Source organism: Tursiops truncatus, chromosome 14, assembly GCF_011762595.2.
Source record: "Tursiops truncatus isolate mTurTru1 chromosome 14, mTurTru1.mat.Y, whole genome shotgun sequence".
Taxonomy (NCBI): domain Eukaryota; kingdom Metazoa; phylum Chordata; class Mammalia; order Artiodactyla; family Delphinidae; genus Tursiops; species Tursiops truncatus.
The window spans coordinates 80128813-80145921 of record NC_047047.1 but is presented as its reverse complement, the minus strand read 5'-3'; the positions used below and the strand labels follow the sequence as shown (position 1 = coordinate 80145921).

Genomic DNA, 17109 nt, shown 5'->3' with positions numbered 1-17109 from the left:
ACGGGACCTACATTGAGTTACTCAATTTCTCTGTAGCTCACATTTTTTTTTCATCGGTAAAATGGGATAATAATGGTACCTACCTCAAAGGGCTGTGTACAGATTAAATGAGTTTTAAATGTTAATTAAATATGCAAATTTAAATTAAATAGTAAATCTCTTGGAACAGATCCAGACACATTGTAGATGCTAAGGGTTTGCTATTCTTCTTCTTACATATATTACAGAGGCAAGAACATGGTACTAGGTGTGCGTGAAGTCTTTGGAGTCTGACAGGCCTGCACTGGAAACCAGCCCTGTCACACAACACTTCCCCAACCTTGGGCGAGTCACACAAAGCCTCTGAGCCTCTATTTTCCTCATCTGTGAAAATGGTATGTCAATTCCTAGCACAAGTAGCATTATGAGGAAAAGGACAAGATTAAATTAGACAATACATAATAAGCATGGTGTGCAGCACGTGGCTAGTACTCTCAATAAATATTTGTGAAAAAAAGTAAAAAGGATGAAAATTGGATACCTCCATATCCAAAGTACTTTTAAAAATTGAGCATCTACTATGTCCCAAGCAGTCTGTAGTTTAAATATTCCTTACAATTCTGAATGTGTCATGCCTACTTCAAAGACGGTAAATTGGAATTTGAACCCCAAAGTCCTATACTGTCTCTTCTTCCCTGCTTATCCTCTGATCAGTTATATTTGAGCTAGAGTGAGAAGCCCCTGGGGCTTCTAGGACCTGTTCTGCCACTGAGACATCCCAGAGCTTCTCTTGCTTTGAAACATACAGAAGCCACATTTATGCAACCAATGAAACTCTTGTATATAAATCAATTTGTAGGCATTGGGAAAGTATATTGAGAATAGTAGAACTTACTCTTTAAAAAATAAAAATCCATTTTGTGAAATTTTATTTGATGAACTAATAATTTACTCAGTTTAAGTTTGTGTGACTCAGCCTTTTCTTGTATTGGTTTCTGTGGTTCAGCTCATGATGCATTTTTATGAGTGTGATAGTCTCATTTCCTTTCAGCCCTTACCCCCATCCTTACATCTTTGACTCTGGCTTCGGGCAAGCCACTTGTCTTTTCTCTTATCCTGCCCAGGTCGCTGGAGTAGGTGAGGCTCAGACAAGATCATGAACATGAACGCATTTTGAAATTCATGAGGTACAATGCTGATTATTATGATACTATCTGGATGGGTGTAGTTTATGACTTTTCCCTAGGACACTAGTCTTTATTTCTGTTTATTAAGTCCTATTACTGTAGCTTCTGACCACATCTTCATAACCTAACAACTAGATTAACATAAGCTCCTGGGGATAGATCTTGTCTAATTATCCTTTATTTCCAGCAAAGTTGGCACAGGCTAGAGCATAGAGAAGTTTCTTAACAATTTCCTGATGATACAGAGACTTTCAGGCAATGATGGTGAGATGAAGGTGGATTGCAAAACCCCCCTCTTGATGACCAACTGAAGAAACAAAAGTTGTAACAGCCAAGAAAGATTCAGCAGCAAAGTAATCAAATTCAGAAAGGGGTAAAATGTGATGTTTTATGCTCTGACAGGCAGGTCTAAGGAAGGAAACAGAAGATTCTTGGCACATCTTGGGATAGCTCTGGCCCATGGCTTCCCACCCTCCCCCAGGTCCCCAGAATGTTATAGAGAAAGAAGAGGAATCTAGAAAATTATGTAAGTTCCCTTCGGTACTGCTAATCTTCAAGAGAGAAGAATTAGAGGATCCTGAATAAGATAAATCCCACCCCATGAGAGATGCTAGAAGGTTGCTTTCTGCTAGTGGCTGTGAGTTGGGGGATGGAGGAGTTTTCTGGAAGAAATCCCATGACATCCGCAGATGTAGCAGCCACATGCTTAGCACATGCATGTTATGGGAATCCCAAGCTGAAAAAAACCAACATAAAACTGGGTCCTGGCCATTGAAACTTTTGGGGGTGCACACCAGAAGCAAAGGCAGAACTGCTCTGTGTGGACACTTCCACTCAGTGTTCAAAATAGATTCTTCTGGAATTTCTTGAGTCTTGCTTTGTGGCTTATTAGATATAAAATTTTGAAACTATTCCATATGTTCAGGAGAATAAGTGCCTTTTGCCTCATCTTCTCCTGTTTCCACTTAGTTGGGCACTCTCCCAGTCTGGGCACTACCTGCCCTGATTTCTAGTTTACTTGGTTTGGTTTCAGTAGGGGCGCTCTTTCTCTGTCTAGATTGCATGGCCTCAGGGGTGTGATGTAGGACTTATGTCAACTGACATAAGTCAACTGACATAAGAGTCATAAGAGTCATAAGAGTCAACTGACATAAGAGTCAACTGACATCTGTTGGATGTTTCCTTGGCTTTAAGCGTGTTCAATATGTCCTTAAATTCTCATGACGACCTGCAAAATTGTCTCAGAGAGATGAAGAAACATGCCCTGGTCACATGGTTAGTAGCAACGCTGAAAATCAAACCCAAGCCTGTGCTCTGCCCATCTTACCCTGTGCTCCGCCATGCCTTCAGGTCAACACTCTGGGCCAGCATCCATTGGATGACGATGGCAGTAGGGCAGAAAGGACGGAATTCTATGCATTACTTGATAAGCAAGAATAAAAGCTTTCCTCACCAAATCTCAGGATGCAACACTGAGAAGAAAACCCTTGGACTCAGAGGACCAGTGAAAGGAATGCCCTACCTGGCAGGTGGAAATCTTCGAGAAGGAGATCTTGGAAGCAATATTAGAGGACAGAGTGGCTTTGCAAGCCAGATCTCAGAGCTTCAAAGTCAAAGATGTATTGCCTACAGGGTGAAGTTCCTGCTAGTTAGGGAAGCCCACAGGGTTCTTCACAATCTGACCTTTGTCTTGGGGCCCAGCTTCTTTTCCCACTCCTTCCCCTGCCCTGCCCCAGATGGGACAGCTCAGCCCCTCACCATGCTCCTGCCTGCCTCCGTGCCTTTGCTCATGCTGTTTCCTTCTCCTAGAACAATCCCACCCATTCTAAAGGCCCACACTTTGAAAAAGACTACTCTCCTTCAAGGCCAAGCTCAGATGTCTCATAAAAAACCTTCTCTAGGCACATTCCCTCGGATACAAGCTTTGCAAGCGTAGAGATGACATTCTGCTTATCTCTCTGTCTCTAGGGCTTAGCACTATGTGGAATGCACATCAGACCCTAAAGGAAGCGTTTGCTGTTAGGATGGCTGGCTGAATTCCTGACATAGCGCAGAGAGGCAGTGCAGGGCTGTGGAACTAAACTGGGGATTCAGGACTCGAGCCCCGGTCCTCACACAGCTGCTTCTTGGCTTTGTGACCTACTGACCGTCAAGACTTAGGTTCCTCATCTGTAAAACGAGGAAATGTTAAATCTTGCTCACCAGGTTTATGGGGTACAGAAAAGATAAGGAGTGTGAACTGTAAACTGTGTTGCAGAATTGGCAGTGGTTTGAGAAGTAAAGTCCAATATACCAACGTGAAATTAAAGACTGATAAATTACACTACATTAAAATTAAGAAGTTCTGATCCTCAAAAGACACCATAAAAGAAGTGAAAAGACAAGCTACAAGCTAGGAGATGAAACCTGCAACATCAATAACTGACAAAATCCTAGTATTAAGAACTCCTGAAATCTGGGACTTCCCTGGTGGCACAGTGGTTAAGAATCCGCCTGCCAATGCAGGGGGCACGGGTTCGAGCCCTGGTTTGGGAAGATCCCACATGCTGCAGAGCAACCAAGCCCCTGCGCCACAACTACTGAGCCTGCGCTCTAGAGCCTGCAAGCCAGAACTACTGAGCCCGCTTGCCGCAACTACTGAAGCCCAGGCGCCTAGAGCCTGTGCTCCACAGCAAGAGAAGCCACCGCAAGGAGAAGCCTGCAAGCCGCAACAAAGTGTAGCCCCCGCTCGCTACAACTAGAGAAAGCCCACGTGCAGCAGTGAAGACCCAACACAGCCAAAAATAAATAAATTAAAACAAAACAAAAAAGAACTCCTGAAATCAATATGGAAAATCCACCCAATAAATCTGGGCAAAGGCACAGAAGTTTCACAGACGAGGACACATATCTGATGAACAAACATCTGAAGGTAGAAATCAAGACCAATATGAGATACCATTTTGTATCCATTTGAGTGGCAAAATTGAAGAAGTTGGACATTTCTGTTTTGGAAGGAATATGGGTCAATGGTGTTCCTGCTTCTTTGCTGTGGAAATGTAAACTGCTATAATCATTTTGAAAAGCAATTTGTGATTTTTCATAAATTTGAACATTCACGTACATTAGCACCAAACAATTATCTCCTAGGCATACACGTAAGAGAAAGTCTTGCAGATGTGTACAAGATATGTATCAGAATATTCATAGAAGTACTCTTTCTAATAAAAAGATCAAGTAACCCATGAGTCTATTGACAGGAGAATGAATTGATAAACTGTAAAAGAATAAACTGTAAGAGAATATTACATAACAGTGAAAATGAATGAACTTCAATGACAGACAATCTGGATAAATAATAATAGTGTGATTGTGGACAGAAAAAGTACATCTGACACATAGAGTATGATACTAACATGGAGTTAAAGGTTAAGAAAACTAAATGATACCTTGTTATGTGTATATATAAATGTAACATAGTAAGGAATATGAAATTTAGGATGTTGGTTACCTCTGGTGGGAGAGGGGAGGTAGGAGGTTGATATATGTGAGGAACAGAAGAGAAATATTATTTAACTGGATATGTTCTAGTTCCTGGCTTAGATGGTAGGGTCATGGAAGTTCTTTATGATTTTAAACAAAAAAAAATAAACAAAAGATACAAGGTCATGCAAGGCCCAGTGATGCCAATCAGTGTGCCATTGCTGATTCACTTCAGTTCTGTGTATCTTCTCTCGACCACACGTCGTTCATTTTGTTTTCACTCTGTGTGTGTGTGTGTGTGTGGTTGTGTGTGTGTGTGTGTATGTGTATTGGCGTGTGCGTGTCCCTGGTGTTTGGGGGAGGGAGTTAGAAAGGGGAAAGTGGAGTGACCCTGGGTCAGTTTGTAATTTACCACAAATGTAGGAGAATGGTCATTCCAAACAACAAAAGATCTGGGGAATTCCCTGGCGGTCCAGTGGTTAGGACCCTGCTCTTTCACTGCCAAGGGTGTGGGTTCAATCCCTGGTCACAGAACTAAGATCCCGCAAATTATGCACAGTCGCCAGAAAGAAAATATGCCAATGAAGTTAATAAAGCCAGCTTGTTTAACAAACAAACAAACAAATAAACAAACAACGAGGGATCTTGGGAAAGTTACTCCCCTCTGTGCCTCAGTTTCCCTGTCTCTGAAAAAGCGGGTGGACTCAGAGTCTCAGAATTACTGAGTCTCTATGGCTCCTCCTTAACTTTCCTCCCCACTTTGCAGACACCTTTCTCAGGCGTCTCTGCCCTCTGGGTTTGTCTCCCGCATCCCTGCCTCTGAGGCCAGGCCTGGGCAGAACAGCCACATGCAGAATCCTGGCTGCAAATCCACGCTGGCATCGAGTTTTTCTGCCCCGACCGTCCAAGCATGTTTTTTAATCACACAATTTAGTGCCCTGTAAACATGGCCACTGCTTCATGTCCCCACAAATTCTTGGAAACAGCAGCCAGTGAAGATTTGTTTCTAGTCGTGAACCAAATATGAAGGTCACATGATTTTGTGACTTTTTTCTTTACCAAAGAAATATGGGAGGCTTAAACAGGCCAACCTTCCAATTAATCCTAAGAACAGCTGCCTTCGAGGTGGGTGAGCCTGAATATTATTTACTTTCCTAGTCATTTATCAAGGAAAAGGAACTGTCCACCGGCCTCCAATAGCTTTAATTCCTAGGAGGCTAAAATGCAGCACAGCGGGAAGGTCCTCGATACACAGGTGTGATGCAGATCGTTACCTGTGCCCACCTTTGCTCTTGAGTGGAAAGGATGTTGAATGATTGGACCGTGGATGTGGGTGCCCTGACCCGCACACTCACACACACACACACACACACACACACACACACACACACACACACAGTGCAGGAGTCAGCATCCCCCTGCTGGTCACGGAGTTTTTGGGTGCTCAGGAACCCCCCTCCCCCAAAGTGGCCCTGCTCAGATGCCCTTGTAATCGCTCCTGTCTGTCCTTGGGCCCGGCTGCATCATTTGTCTAATTCTTAGCTCCATGGAGCAGCAGGCTTTTCCAGGCAAAAATGCACTCGGTTGGTAGCTTAGCTTAGGAGGGAAGAACTGTGAGGACAGACTCAAAGTGGGAGGAACCTGCGGTAGCAAGAGAAATTCAGCAGCAAAGCCAAATTTGCTAATTGACTGGGGACGTAGAGTCAAGAAGGGGGAGCTCTGGGAACTGAAGGGGCACCAGCGTGGGCCAGGCACTGTGCTCAGCACTTGACACTTACTATTTCAGTCTGTGCAGTGCCGTGGAGGGAGGTGTTGTTAACCCTGTGTTATCAGTGTGATCCTATGCAGTCCTTGGGGACTGCATAACAGGCACTTGGTTCCACGTGGGCACTCGATATAGGTCTGCTGGCTGGCTGGCTGGCTGGCTGGCTGGATGGATGGATGGCTAAAAGGAGGTGAACTTGCCGATCTGCATGCTAGTTTAAAAATGTGTCTCTACCGTGATGTGGTGTTTTCGAGATCCTGGGAGCACCTCACGCTCTCCCCTGTCTAAGTGGAAAGGAGATCTCTCTTGGTTCAGGTTCCCAGGATACCGCTGGGCCCTGCCTGATGAGAACGAACACAAAGAAGTCCTCCACCTTAGCAGGAAATAGATTCCATAGGGACAGACTGGTGAATTATTTTCCAGAATGGCAAAAACAATGAACTTAGATGGCGACATAGGAATGGAGCTCAAAATATAGCAAAAAGAGGAGAAATAACGCTTCACAGGGCTGGGCAGATCCAGAGGAATGATCAGGGTGCCACCTGAGAGAGCAAAAATGAGGCCGTCTTATAGATTCTCTGCCTGGAAGGTGACTCTGGAATTTTTGTGCCAGTTCTCAGAGAAGGAAAGGGAGAAAGTTCTTGTGTACCTGGAAGGGATGCATTCAGGGTCACTCTTCTGCAGGGCATGGTTGTCACTGGCTTCAGACCAGACACATGTCCTAAGCAGAGTGTTTCTCTCCTAGACCCTCTTCCTTGGTGATTGCAGCCCATACCCTCAACTCTTACACACCTCATGAGGGCTCCCAATCTCCGGAATCAGCCCAGATCGTTCTCTTGGGCTTTTGACTCATGCATCCAACTGTCTCTGCCTCCTTATTCACCTAAGACTTCATGTCTGAATTGCGTTCCTCATCTTCCTCCAAACCTGAGTCTGCTCTGATCTCTGGAACTGTTACCAATTCCCATTCACCTGCGCTAGCATTCTGATGTCATCTTGGATTAGTCAGGGCTCCCCAGAGAAACAGAACTAATTGGATGTGTATATTTAAAAAGATTTATTGGGCTTCCCTGGGGGCGCAGTGGTTGAGAGTCCGCCTGCCGATGCAGGGGACACGGGTTCGTGCCCCGGTCCGGGAAGATCCCACATGCCGCAGAGCGGCTGGGCCCGTGAGCCATGGCCGCTGAGCCTGCGCGTCCGGAGCCTGTGCTCCGCGACAGGAGAGGCCACAGCAGTGAGAGGCCCGCGTACCGCAAAAAAAAAAAAAAAAAAAAAGATTTTTATACAAAATTGGCAGACTAAGATGTCCCAAGATCTTCAGGGTCACTCAGCTGGCAGGCTTGAGCCCCAGGGAAAGACAATGTTTCAGTTTGAGTCAAAAGGCAGGAAAAGGCCAACATCCTAGTCTGAAAGCCATCAGGCAGAAAGAATTCTTTCTTACTCAGGAGGGTCAGCCTTTTTGTTCTATTTAGACCTTGAACTGATTGGATGAGGCCCACTCAGATTAAGGAGGGCAATCTGCTTTACTCAGTCTATGGACTAAAGTGTTAATCTCATGCCAAAACACCCACCCAGAAACACCTAGAATAACATTCGACTATATATCTGAGTGCCCTGTGGCCCAGTCAAGCTGACATATCAAATTAGCCATCACATCTTCCCAAACACACGTTTTCATCATCATATTTATTCTTGTCTACACTCTTTTGATAATATCTCCCCTATCTGTCCTTTCTCCCATTCCTGCAGAGATGGCCACAGGGTCACCAAGCACATTCCAACAGGGACTTCCTGCCCCTCCCCCCTCAGTGTCCAACCTCGTCACTGCCCCTGCATGAGACCTAAAACGGGCCACATGCCTCACCTTTCACGTTCAATGTCTTCCTGTCCCTCTCTTTCCTACAAAATAACAGCCAAGCTCTCTGCATGGCGTTCACAACCCTTTTGCACTCTAGTCCCAACTTACTTCAGCCTTTCCCGTTCATTCCCACAGGTGCTCGTCATTGCTCATCTGCTCCCATCCTTCTATTTCTTCATGAGATTTCCACATTCTTAAGAATACTCCTTGCTCGTTTTGTACCTTCAGGAGCTGATATGCAACCAGCCGGTCCTTTCTGCTCCCAGACTGAAACAAGCCACTCACAGCTCTTTGCATTTTGACCCATTGGCCTCCTGGAACTGACCCTGGCGTGTTCGGTCTCTTGTAATTGTGTGCACATGCCTCATTCTTGAAGACACGATTGATATGTGGGACCCTGCCTCTCTATGTGTTGTAGTTTAATGCAAGTTCTCCCAGCAAAGGATGGGATTCGAGTCAGGAAGCCCTGAGCTCGAGTCCTGCTGTATTAATTTCTAGCGGTGTGATGTGGAAGAGGGCTCCTTAATTTCTCTGAACCACAGTTCCTTTATCTGTACAGTGGTGCTTAAAAACTTTCTTCCAGGGTTGTGACTATTAGAGAATGTATGTGCAGAAATGCTCAAACAGTGTCTGGCTCCTGGTATACATAAAAAACTTTTGTTTGATCAAAGGAAAAGTGAACTGATAACCGCTCTCTTCTAACATTTCATTTAGTCATCACATATTGAATATTCATTTTTCATGCATGATTTTCTCCCCATTTTAGTTTGGTTTTCCTCAGTGTACTCTATCTTTGACATAATTTTTTGGAGGATTTGAATTTTTGTTAAATGTTACTCCTCTCTCTCTCTCTCTCTCTCTCTCTCTCTCTCTTTTAATGGCTGATTACCCAGCCTGAATTTTCACTTGAGAGTGTGTAAGGACCAGTGTTACACTTTTAAGCCTTAAAAGTATACAAGCTGCTGTAGCCAACCACCAGTTAAGGCTGTTTCACTAGGGGTGTGGTTTCCATAAAACAAGAGGGGTGCTGCTTTACGGGCCTTGAAGAGACCAATGTGGGTCTCCGTCGCAATTCTTCCCAGGAGGAACGGAGTGTTGAAAATCATATTCAGCTGCAAGAGTTTTCAGCATCACATTCAGAAAGACAGAGCAGAAGTTGCTAGGGGCTATTTTCAGAGAACTCCTAATAAGTACAGAACCAAAATACAGACACGGTTGTTAACACCCTGGGAAATGCCAAATCCAAGTTGGATCTTAGCCAGCAGAGAAATGGAAAGTCCTAGATAGCTTATCTCAGAGCAAATCTGTATTATGCAGAAGGTGTGAGATGCAATTATACAGGAGAATAAGAGCGCTCCTTCTCCGCTCTGCATCCACAACTTGGAACCGCCAATATCGAAGTGCATTTGGCATTTTCTAAACCTGTTTTCCATGAGCAGCTCAGTTGCCCTGGCCTGTGTTCTTTCCTAAGCCTCCGGTTTTCCTCTTTTAAACTCTACCCATTCTTCCTCTTCCAGCTCGTTCGTGCCTGGGCTTCAGTAACCATCTATCCCTAAACTTAATAACTCCTCAGTATGTATTTCTAGCCTTGAATTTTTTTCTGAACTTTGGACCCCTCCTTTAAGTTCCCCACAGACACCGAAACTTACCATATCTTTCTTCACCTCTGTCCGTCAGCATTTGAGATCAAGTTCTCTGACTGCAAGCTCAGAGCTTTTCCTCTTTAAAACAATGTCTAAAAAGTATGATGTTGTTGAGTTGAGATTAAATCACCCATTTAGAATGTGTATTTTTGGAAAGGTAACAGAAAGGCTGTCTGTGGCATTGATTAGAATTTGAATTCAGAAAACTTGGGTTCAAACCTCAGCTCTGCTGCTCTGAGGCAGCATCGTGTGGACTGAAAAAGAAATCCACAACTTAAAGTTGAGAATTACTTTTTATTGGGCAGATTTTCCGAGGACTTAAGCCCTGAAGGCAGCCTCTCAGATGGCTCTGAGGGACGGCTCCGAAGAGGTCAGGGGGGAGCCAGGATATAAAGGAGTTTTTGCAACAAAAACCAGGTAGGCGGAACATCAAAAGGTTACTATTAATTAACGAAGTGCCTTCAATCTATGAACTCATTTAATTCCACAGCCACTCTGGGAGGATGGTGCCATTATTATTCACATTTGTTCAGAGTAGGGAACAAAGTCACTGAGTCAAGAAAGTAGCCATGTCCCTTATGGAGTGGGGAATACATGGGATTCCACGTAGGGCGCTCCCAGCCCAGGGCCTGCCAAAGCAGATGAGTGTTTCTCATCCTTTTAATTTCACCTTCCTCTTCCCAACCGGATTTTCTTAGCTCTACTTGATGTCTTTCGTAGCTTAAATACATGCATTTTTAGTCTTGTGACTTACACATTTATTTTAAATATTGAATACGGTTCTTCTAACGCTGTGGGTCTCTCTGCAGGTTCTTACTCATCCTCCCAGGGGAAATGTGCACCTCTTTAGGTGAAGATGCATCTGCTAAGAAGGTGATACATCACAAGAATGATTGTTTTTTAGTTTGCTGTCACTCTCTTTCTTCTCAACGCCCTTTTCGGCGGTTGTGACTGCACGGGGGAAGAACTTCAATGTCTGCCCTTCTAGAAAGTGTTCCGATGCTGAGACGCATGTCTCTCCTTTGGGGTGGAATGGTATCCCCACTGGTTTAAGGGCACCCCCCAGCCCAGCTGTAGCATTCCACGACCCATATTTGAGAAGGGCCTGACTGGGGTCAGGGTGTGGCCGTGATTAGGTAGGTACCAGATCCATCCAGGGCCAGTGCCATCAGAAAGGGTTACCCAGCAAATCTATGTCAATGGCTCTATTGATTCTGTCAGTTCTATAGATAATCTAGGTGTGACTTACTAGTAATGATTTAAAAATGAAGAAGAATAGTAGACAAAGGAGTAGATTGATTGACTGTAGAACTTAAATAAGATATTCTATGTCACATAGCCAAGGGGTGGACAAAGGAGCAGCCTTGCCTTAGGCTACGGATGAGGGGATTGCGATGCAGGGGAGGAGTGCCAAGGAAGCTGAGGAAGAGCGATCCACAGGCACCATCACCTTCTAGCCTGCAGGTGTGATAGGCAAGATAAAGGGGATATCTTTAGATTTGGAAAGAAGAGTTAAGAACATTCAGATGAGTTGTGTTTAAGGTTCAGACTTAACAAAGGACACAATTAACATAAATGTGACCAAGATGTAAAGGTATAAAAAAGCATTCATATCCTTTCCCTGCTAAACCTGATCTACCTTTGGTGATTTTGTTTGGCTGACCAGGATCATTAGTAAAAAAGGAGAATTGAAAGAGACCCAACCATCTAAGTTTTTCCACGAATGGAAAGGGATTGGAGATCCAGGTGGTCTAGAGATTTTGGAGAAAATTCAGAAATGAATCAGAGAAGGGAGATTTTAGGGGGACAGCTGCCAAGGTAGTGAGATTTGGGGATAACAAAGGTTTTAAGACTATTTTCCACGTGTCTCATAATGTAATTTCCCCACTGGCACCTCTGGGAAAAATCCATTCAACATGGAAAGTGCTTTTCAAAGCTTCCTCTCTTCCTCTTTGGGATGAGGTACAGTACGCCTTTTGTTGAATTCAAGGCAGTATGTAGAGTGGTTTAGAGCACAGGTTTTGTAGGCAGATTGCCCAAGTTCAAGCGCTAGCTCCATTGTTTCATAGCTGTGTGACCTTGGGCAAGGACGTAACCTCTGTGCCCCAGTTTTGCCATCTGTGAAACAGAGATAGTCCTAGTATCCACCTAATAGGGGCGCTGTGAGGTGTGAATGTGGCTGTACCTTAAAGCCTGGAGGGCAGTGCTGGGACACAGCACAAAGGTGCTATTAAGAAGGGTCTGTTGACTTACCATGTGGTGTTTTGTTGGTACCAGTTGCAATATGGATTCCAGTTCTGTTTAGGGAGTGATTATTTTGGATTTTCAACTCATATTGAGTAATACTGCTTATGAAATTATTGCCATAGTACTAAGTCAGGAATGTACCTTCAACATTTCTGTTGGCCCTGGAGTGCAAGTGGGTGGGAACTCATCCAATGGCGAGTCATGATGGCCTTTGAAATACCACCCCAAAGACAAAGGGAAACTGGAAAGGATGCTGAGATGAAGAAACAATTTTTTAATTTTTATTTTCTCTTACTAATATTACAATGAAATGAGATGATAATCTGTTTAGGACTGGATATTTCAGATCAGGAACAAGGTTTACACAACATTCTACTAATTCACTAGCGAGAGAAGATTTGAGAAATCTCCTGGAAAAGCTACAACCCTGATGGATTTCTTAATAAAGCTGAGTGCACTCTGGAAGAAAGGAGATCGGTGGCCAGTGAACTTGGACTAGGTCAAGGCTTGGTCCTACTTTGTCAGCTGAGGAGGGGGCTATTGGAGCTTTGAGCTCACTGCTGCTGTGGAAATGGGGGAGGGATACTGTCAGGAATGGGTGAAAAAGACTCAAGGCACTGTTAGATGTGCCATGAAGGGCCACTGGGATGATGGACGAGAAGGAGCAGAGGTTCCAGAAGTGTCTGGAGGATCCGGCATCAGTAATGTTCTACGTAGCAAGGCCACCAGGACCCCTGAGTCTGTGATGTACCCTCTGGACACTCTAGGGAGAGTGACAACCATGGTGATTGCTACTGGGATTCCTGGGCACTTCATAGCTACATGCTGGCAGGAAGGGGAGCAGATCATTCTTTCTCTCTCTTCTAGGAAAAGCTTTCATGGTAGGTCATTCACCAGGTCCCTGGAAAGAGGGTTGGAGAATCTGAAAAGCCTGGATCAAGGAAGTGCAGGACTTGCTGAGAGCTAAGAATTCCTGAAGAAACACATCTCCCCAGAGACCCAAGAGGCACTGGATTTTCACAGAGAATGGAACAAATTAGAGGAAGGGAAGAGAAAGAAGTGGTGATATGCCATTTGCAGCAACATGGATGGACCTAGAGATTATCATACTAAGTGAACTAAGTCAGAAAGAGAAAGACAAATACCATATGATATCACATATGTGGAATCGAAAATATGACACAAATGAATTTATCCACAAAACAGACTCACAGACATAGAGAACAGACTTGTGGCTGCCAAGGGGGCAGGGGTTGGGGGAGGGATGGATTGGGAGTTTGGGATTAATAGATGCAAACTATTATATATACAATGGATCAACAACAAGGTCCTATTATATAGCACAGGGAACTATATTCAATATCCTGTGATAAACCATAATGGAAAAGAATATGAAAAAGAATGTATATATATGTATAACTGAATCACTTTGCTATACATTAGAAATTAACACAACATTGTAAATCAACTCTACTTCAGTACAATAAATTTAAAAAAAGGAAGAAGTGGTGATGGCCGCTCTTGGAGAACAAGCCACAATACAGAGCTTGCACCTGAGGTATTGGAGTGGACCTGGGTAGCCAGAAGGAAGGTAGGTACAGTGCGGCTTCCCAGAAGGCCTGGTGCCAAGTTTAACTAAGTTACTGATCCCTGGCTGGAGGATCCCAGGGAATCAGAGAGCCTGCCCCCTCGCTAGTTTCCAGTCAGTTAGGGTTAGGGCTCTTACACACGGAGTTGCCATGGCAGCCCAATCCCCGGTGCCCAGGGGACCAGAGTGGGTGGGTCCACAGCAGCAAACCCTGCCTGCCCAGGTCTCTGGTGTGTGGAGAAGGCCTTGCATTCGCTCTGCTTGTGGCCAAAAAGGAGAAACAGGACATCTAGTGGCTGACAGCACCCAGAAGGGGAAGGGCTTGGAGAAACCCCATCATTCTTTCCTTTTTATGGAAAAATTCCATCTTTTCTGTGCAAAGGTCCACAAAGTGTTTACTAGCGGGCAAGCCTGAAAGGGAGAAAAACAGTCACATGTTTGCATTCCCAGTCTTCCCCCAGCTCCAGCCCCCGTGCCCTCAGAGAAGACTTCGGGAAGATTAAAAGTCCAGAGTACCTTTGATGCATTCTGTATGCTCCACCATGTGAATCTTTCTCCTGGAGATTTTAGTCAGGGTTTGTTTCGTTGTCTGTGTTTTCTTGGACAGGTACATCTTTTGCCACTGTGTTCACAGAGACAGGTATGGTAGAGCTTAGATTGTCCCAGCTTATGTGACCCTGAAACCTTTATCTTTTTAAAATTGAATTAGTTAATTTACAATGTTGTGTTAGTTTCGAGTATACAGTACAGTGACTCAGATATATATATATATATTTTTTTTCAAATTCTTTTTCATTACAGTTATTAGAACACTGAAATTTTTGTTTTGTTTTGTTTTTTGATTGATTAAGACATTATTCTTCAACTACACAGGGTCAATGGTAAGAAAAATTTGGAACTGAATTTTTTTTTACAGTTCTCTCTTTTATTTTTTAATTTAATTTTAATTTTATATCAGGGTATCGTTGCTTTACAATGTTGTGTTAGTCTCAGGTGTACAGCAAAGTGATTCAGTTATACGTATACATTTTATCCATTCCTCCGTCAGTGGACACTTAGGTGGCTTCCATGTCCTGGCTATTGTAAATAGTGCTGCAATGAACATTGGGGTGTGTGTATCTGTTTGAATTAGGGTTTTCTTCAGATACATGCCGAGGAGTGGGATTACTGGGTCATATGGTAGCTCTATTTTTAGTTTTTTAAGGAACATCCATACTGTTCTCCACAGTGGCTGCACCAATTTACATTCCCACCGACAGTGCAAGAGGTGACATTTTCTTATCTAATGGTTTCACACACTTAAGTTACCCTGTGCCCAGAGAGAAGGGGGTGTAGAGGTAATACGAGCGAGCATCGGAGCAGGGTAAGTGGTGTCTCTGTTTCTGGTGCCAGCTGAGAACTCTGGATCTGAAGGGGTGGCCCTAGCTGAGGACAGATAAGACGAAGGACCCCGAGAGAAGCAGGGACAAGCCAATGTCAGGAGCTGAGTGTTGGCCACCGAGCTGACGGGTCTGACGAGAAGTGGCATTTAGGGGCCAATCTGAGATCAGAGGCTGGTAAAAGGGCCAAAAGAAGGAAAGTTTGAGAAAAGTGACAGGGAGGGGTGAGGGACACACGTGAAGTCTTCCAGCCTCAGAAGTCAGTTCAGTCTGGAAGTACGTCTTCTTATTTATTTGCTCTCCCGTTCACTTTTCCGGCATAGATTCATGTTATTACCCAAAGTAATGTTTAGTCATAACAAACGTGATGAGCAAAGAGAAAAGAGTTAGTCACGTTATTCCAAGGATTACGGTTCAATGGGCACATTGAATTTCTGTAAAAGTTTACTTTTTTTCTTATTGGGAATTGGCTATTCAAGTTTTAGAAAAACTGGGGCCTTGTGTTTTTCTTTACTCCTCATGCCAGTAATTATGAGCAGGTCCTGGCTCTGACTTCTAAGTGGCATCTGACATCTTTGAACTGCAGACTTGGAAAGCACCAAAGGGCCTCCCCGATTCTACCACTACATTCTCCACAGGTTGGAGGGAAAGGTGGTCCAGATAATGTCTATCGTCGGTTGAGGATGACAAAAGTTGGACTGGAACTCTTGTCTGTGGGATTGAATTCTATCAAGTTTTATTTGGAAAATGGATATTAATTTCTTTTTCTGCTCTGAGTATATTTATGTTTATCTGAAGAAGTAAAATTCTAATAAGAAACCATCATTCATGCCACATTAACAGAGAAACATCAGTTTTATAGTAACAATACTCACATTTTATAATGTATTAAGATTTTTCAAGTGTTTGAGGTTTACATTTGTGAGGAGAGATATTATTGCCCTTTTAGAGAGAAGGAAAGAGATGCTCAGTATGTCTGAGCGACCTGGCTGTGAACTCACTGTTAGGAAACAGTAGGGGACAAGGTTGCACGCATGCACGGTGTGCATTCACTGGCCCCTTCCTCATCTCTCCGTGACAAACTTCACTGGATTCCTGCTTCCAAACTGGGTATTTCTCCAGGATGAGGGAGCATTTTATCTATAGATCTATATATACAGAGGGAAGAAAAGATGTTTTTTTTCTTTAAGTCATTCTTTGAGTTTTCACTCTGTAGCAGTTTTAAATTTTCTCCTCCCATCCCTTTCTCACTCACTTTCCTTTCTTATCACTTACTCCTCTTTCTTCCATTTTTATTACCAAATACTTCAAAAGCACAAAATGTTAAAATCCAGCACAGAACTTGGAAGACTATGGCTTACTGCCTGATTTTTAAAATAAAGTTAAAGAATAACTTTCATGAGATATAACTTAAATGTTTGATACTATAAACTTCACCCATGTAAAATATAAAATTCAGTGGGTTTTTCAGTATATTTATAGAGTTTTGCAACCATGACCATTATCTAATTTTAGAATAATCTTATCACCCCTAAAGTAACCCCATACTGATTAGCAGTCATTCCGTGTTACCCCTTGTCCATTCCTCCGCCCACCTGACCGCAGCCCTAAGCAACCACTAACTTACTTTCTGTCTCCATGGATTTGCGTATTCTGGATTTTTCAAATAAATGGAATTGTACAATATGTAGTCTTTTGTGACTGGCTTCTTTTATGAAGCGTGATGTTTTCAAGGTTCATTCATGTTGTAACATGAATTAGTATTTCATTCTTTTTTACTGCTGAGTAATATTCCATCGTATGAATATACCATATTTTGTTTATATGTTCATCAGTTGATGGACATTTGGGTTGTTTTCATCTTTTGGCTGTTACGAATAATGCTGCTGTGAACACGTATGCACAATTTTCTGCATGGACATGGTTTTCATTTGTCTTGGGTGTATACCTAGGAATGGAATTGCTGGGTCCTATGGTAACTCTATGTCTAATATTTTGGGG

The 17109-nt window shown here is 43.5% G+C and overlaps 1 long non-coding RNA gene across 1 annotated transcript in view; it reads left to right on the top strand.

The window, feature by feature from the left end:
* Window positions 1–231: 231 nt before the first annotated feature.
* LOC141276410 (uncharacterized) overlaps window positions 232–17109 on the top strand; it is a 51545-nt gene continuing 34667 nt past the window's right edge. Inside the window, exons 1-2 of the long non-coding RNA XR_012325911.1 lie at window positions 232–374; window positions 1104–1166. This is a non-coding gene — a long non-coding RNA (uncharacterized lncRNA). The remainder of the gene's footprint in view (window positions 375–1103; window positions 1167–17109) is intronic.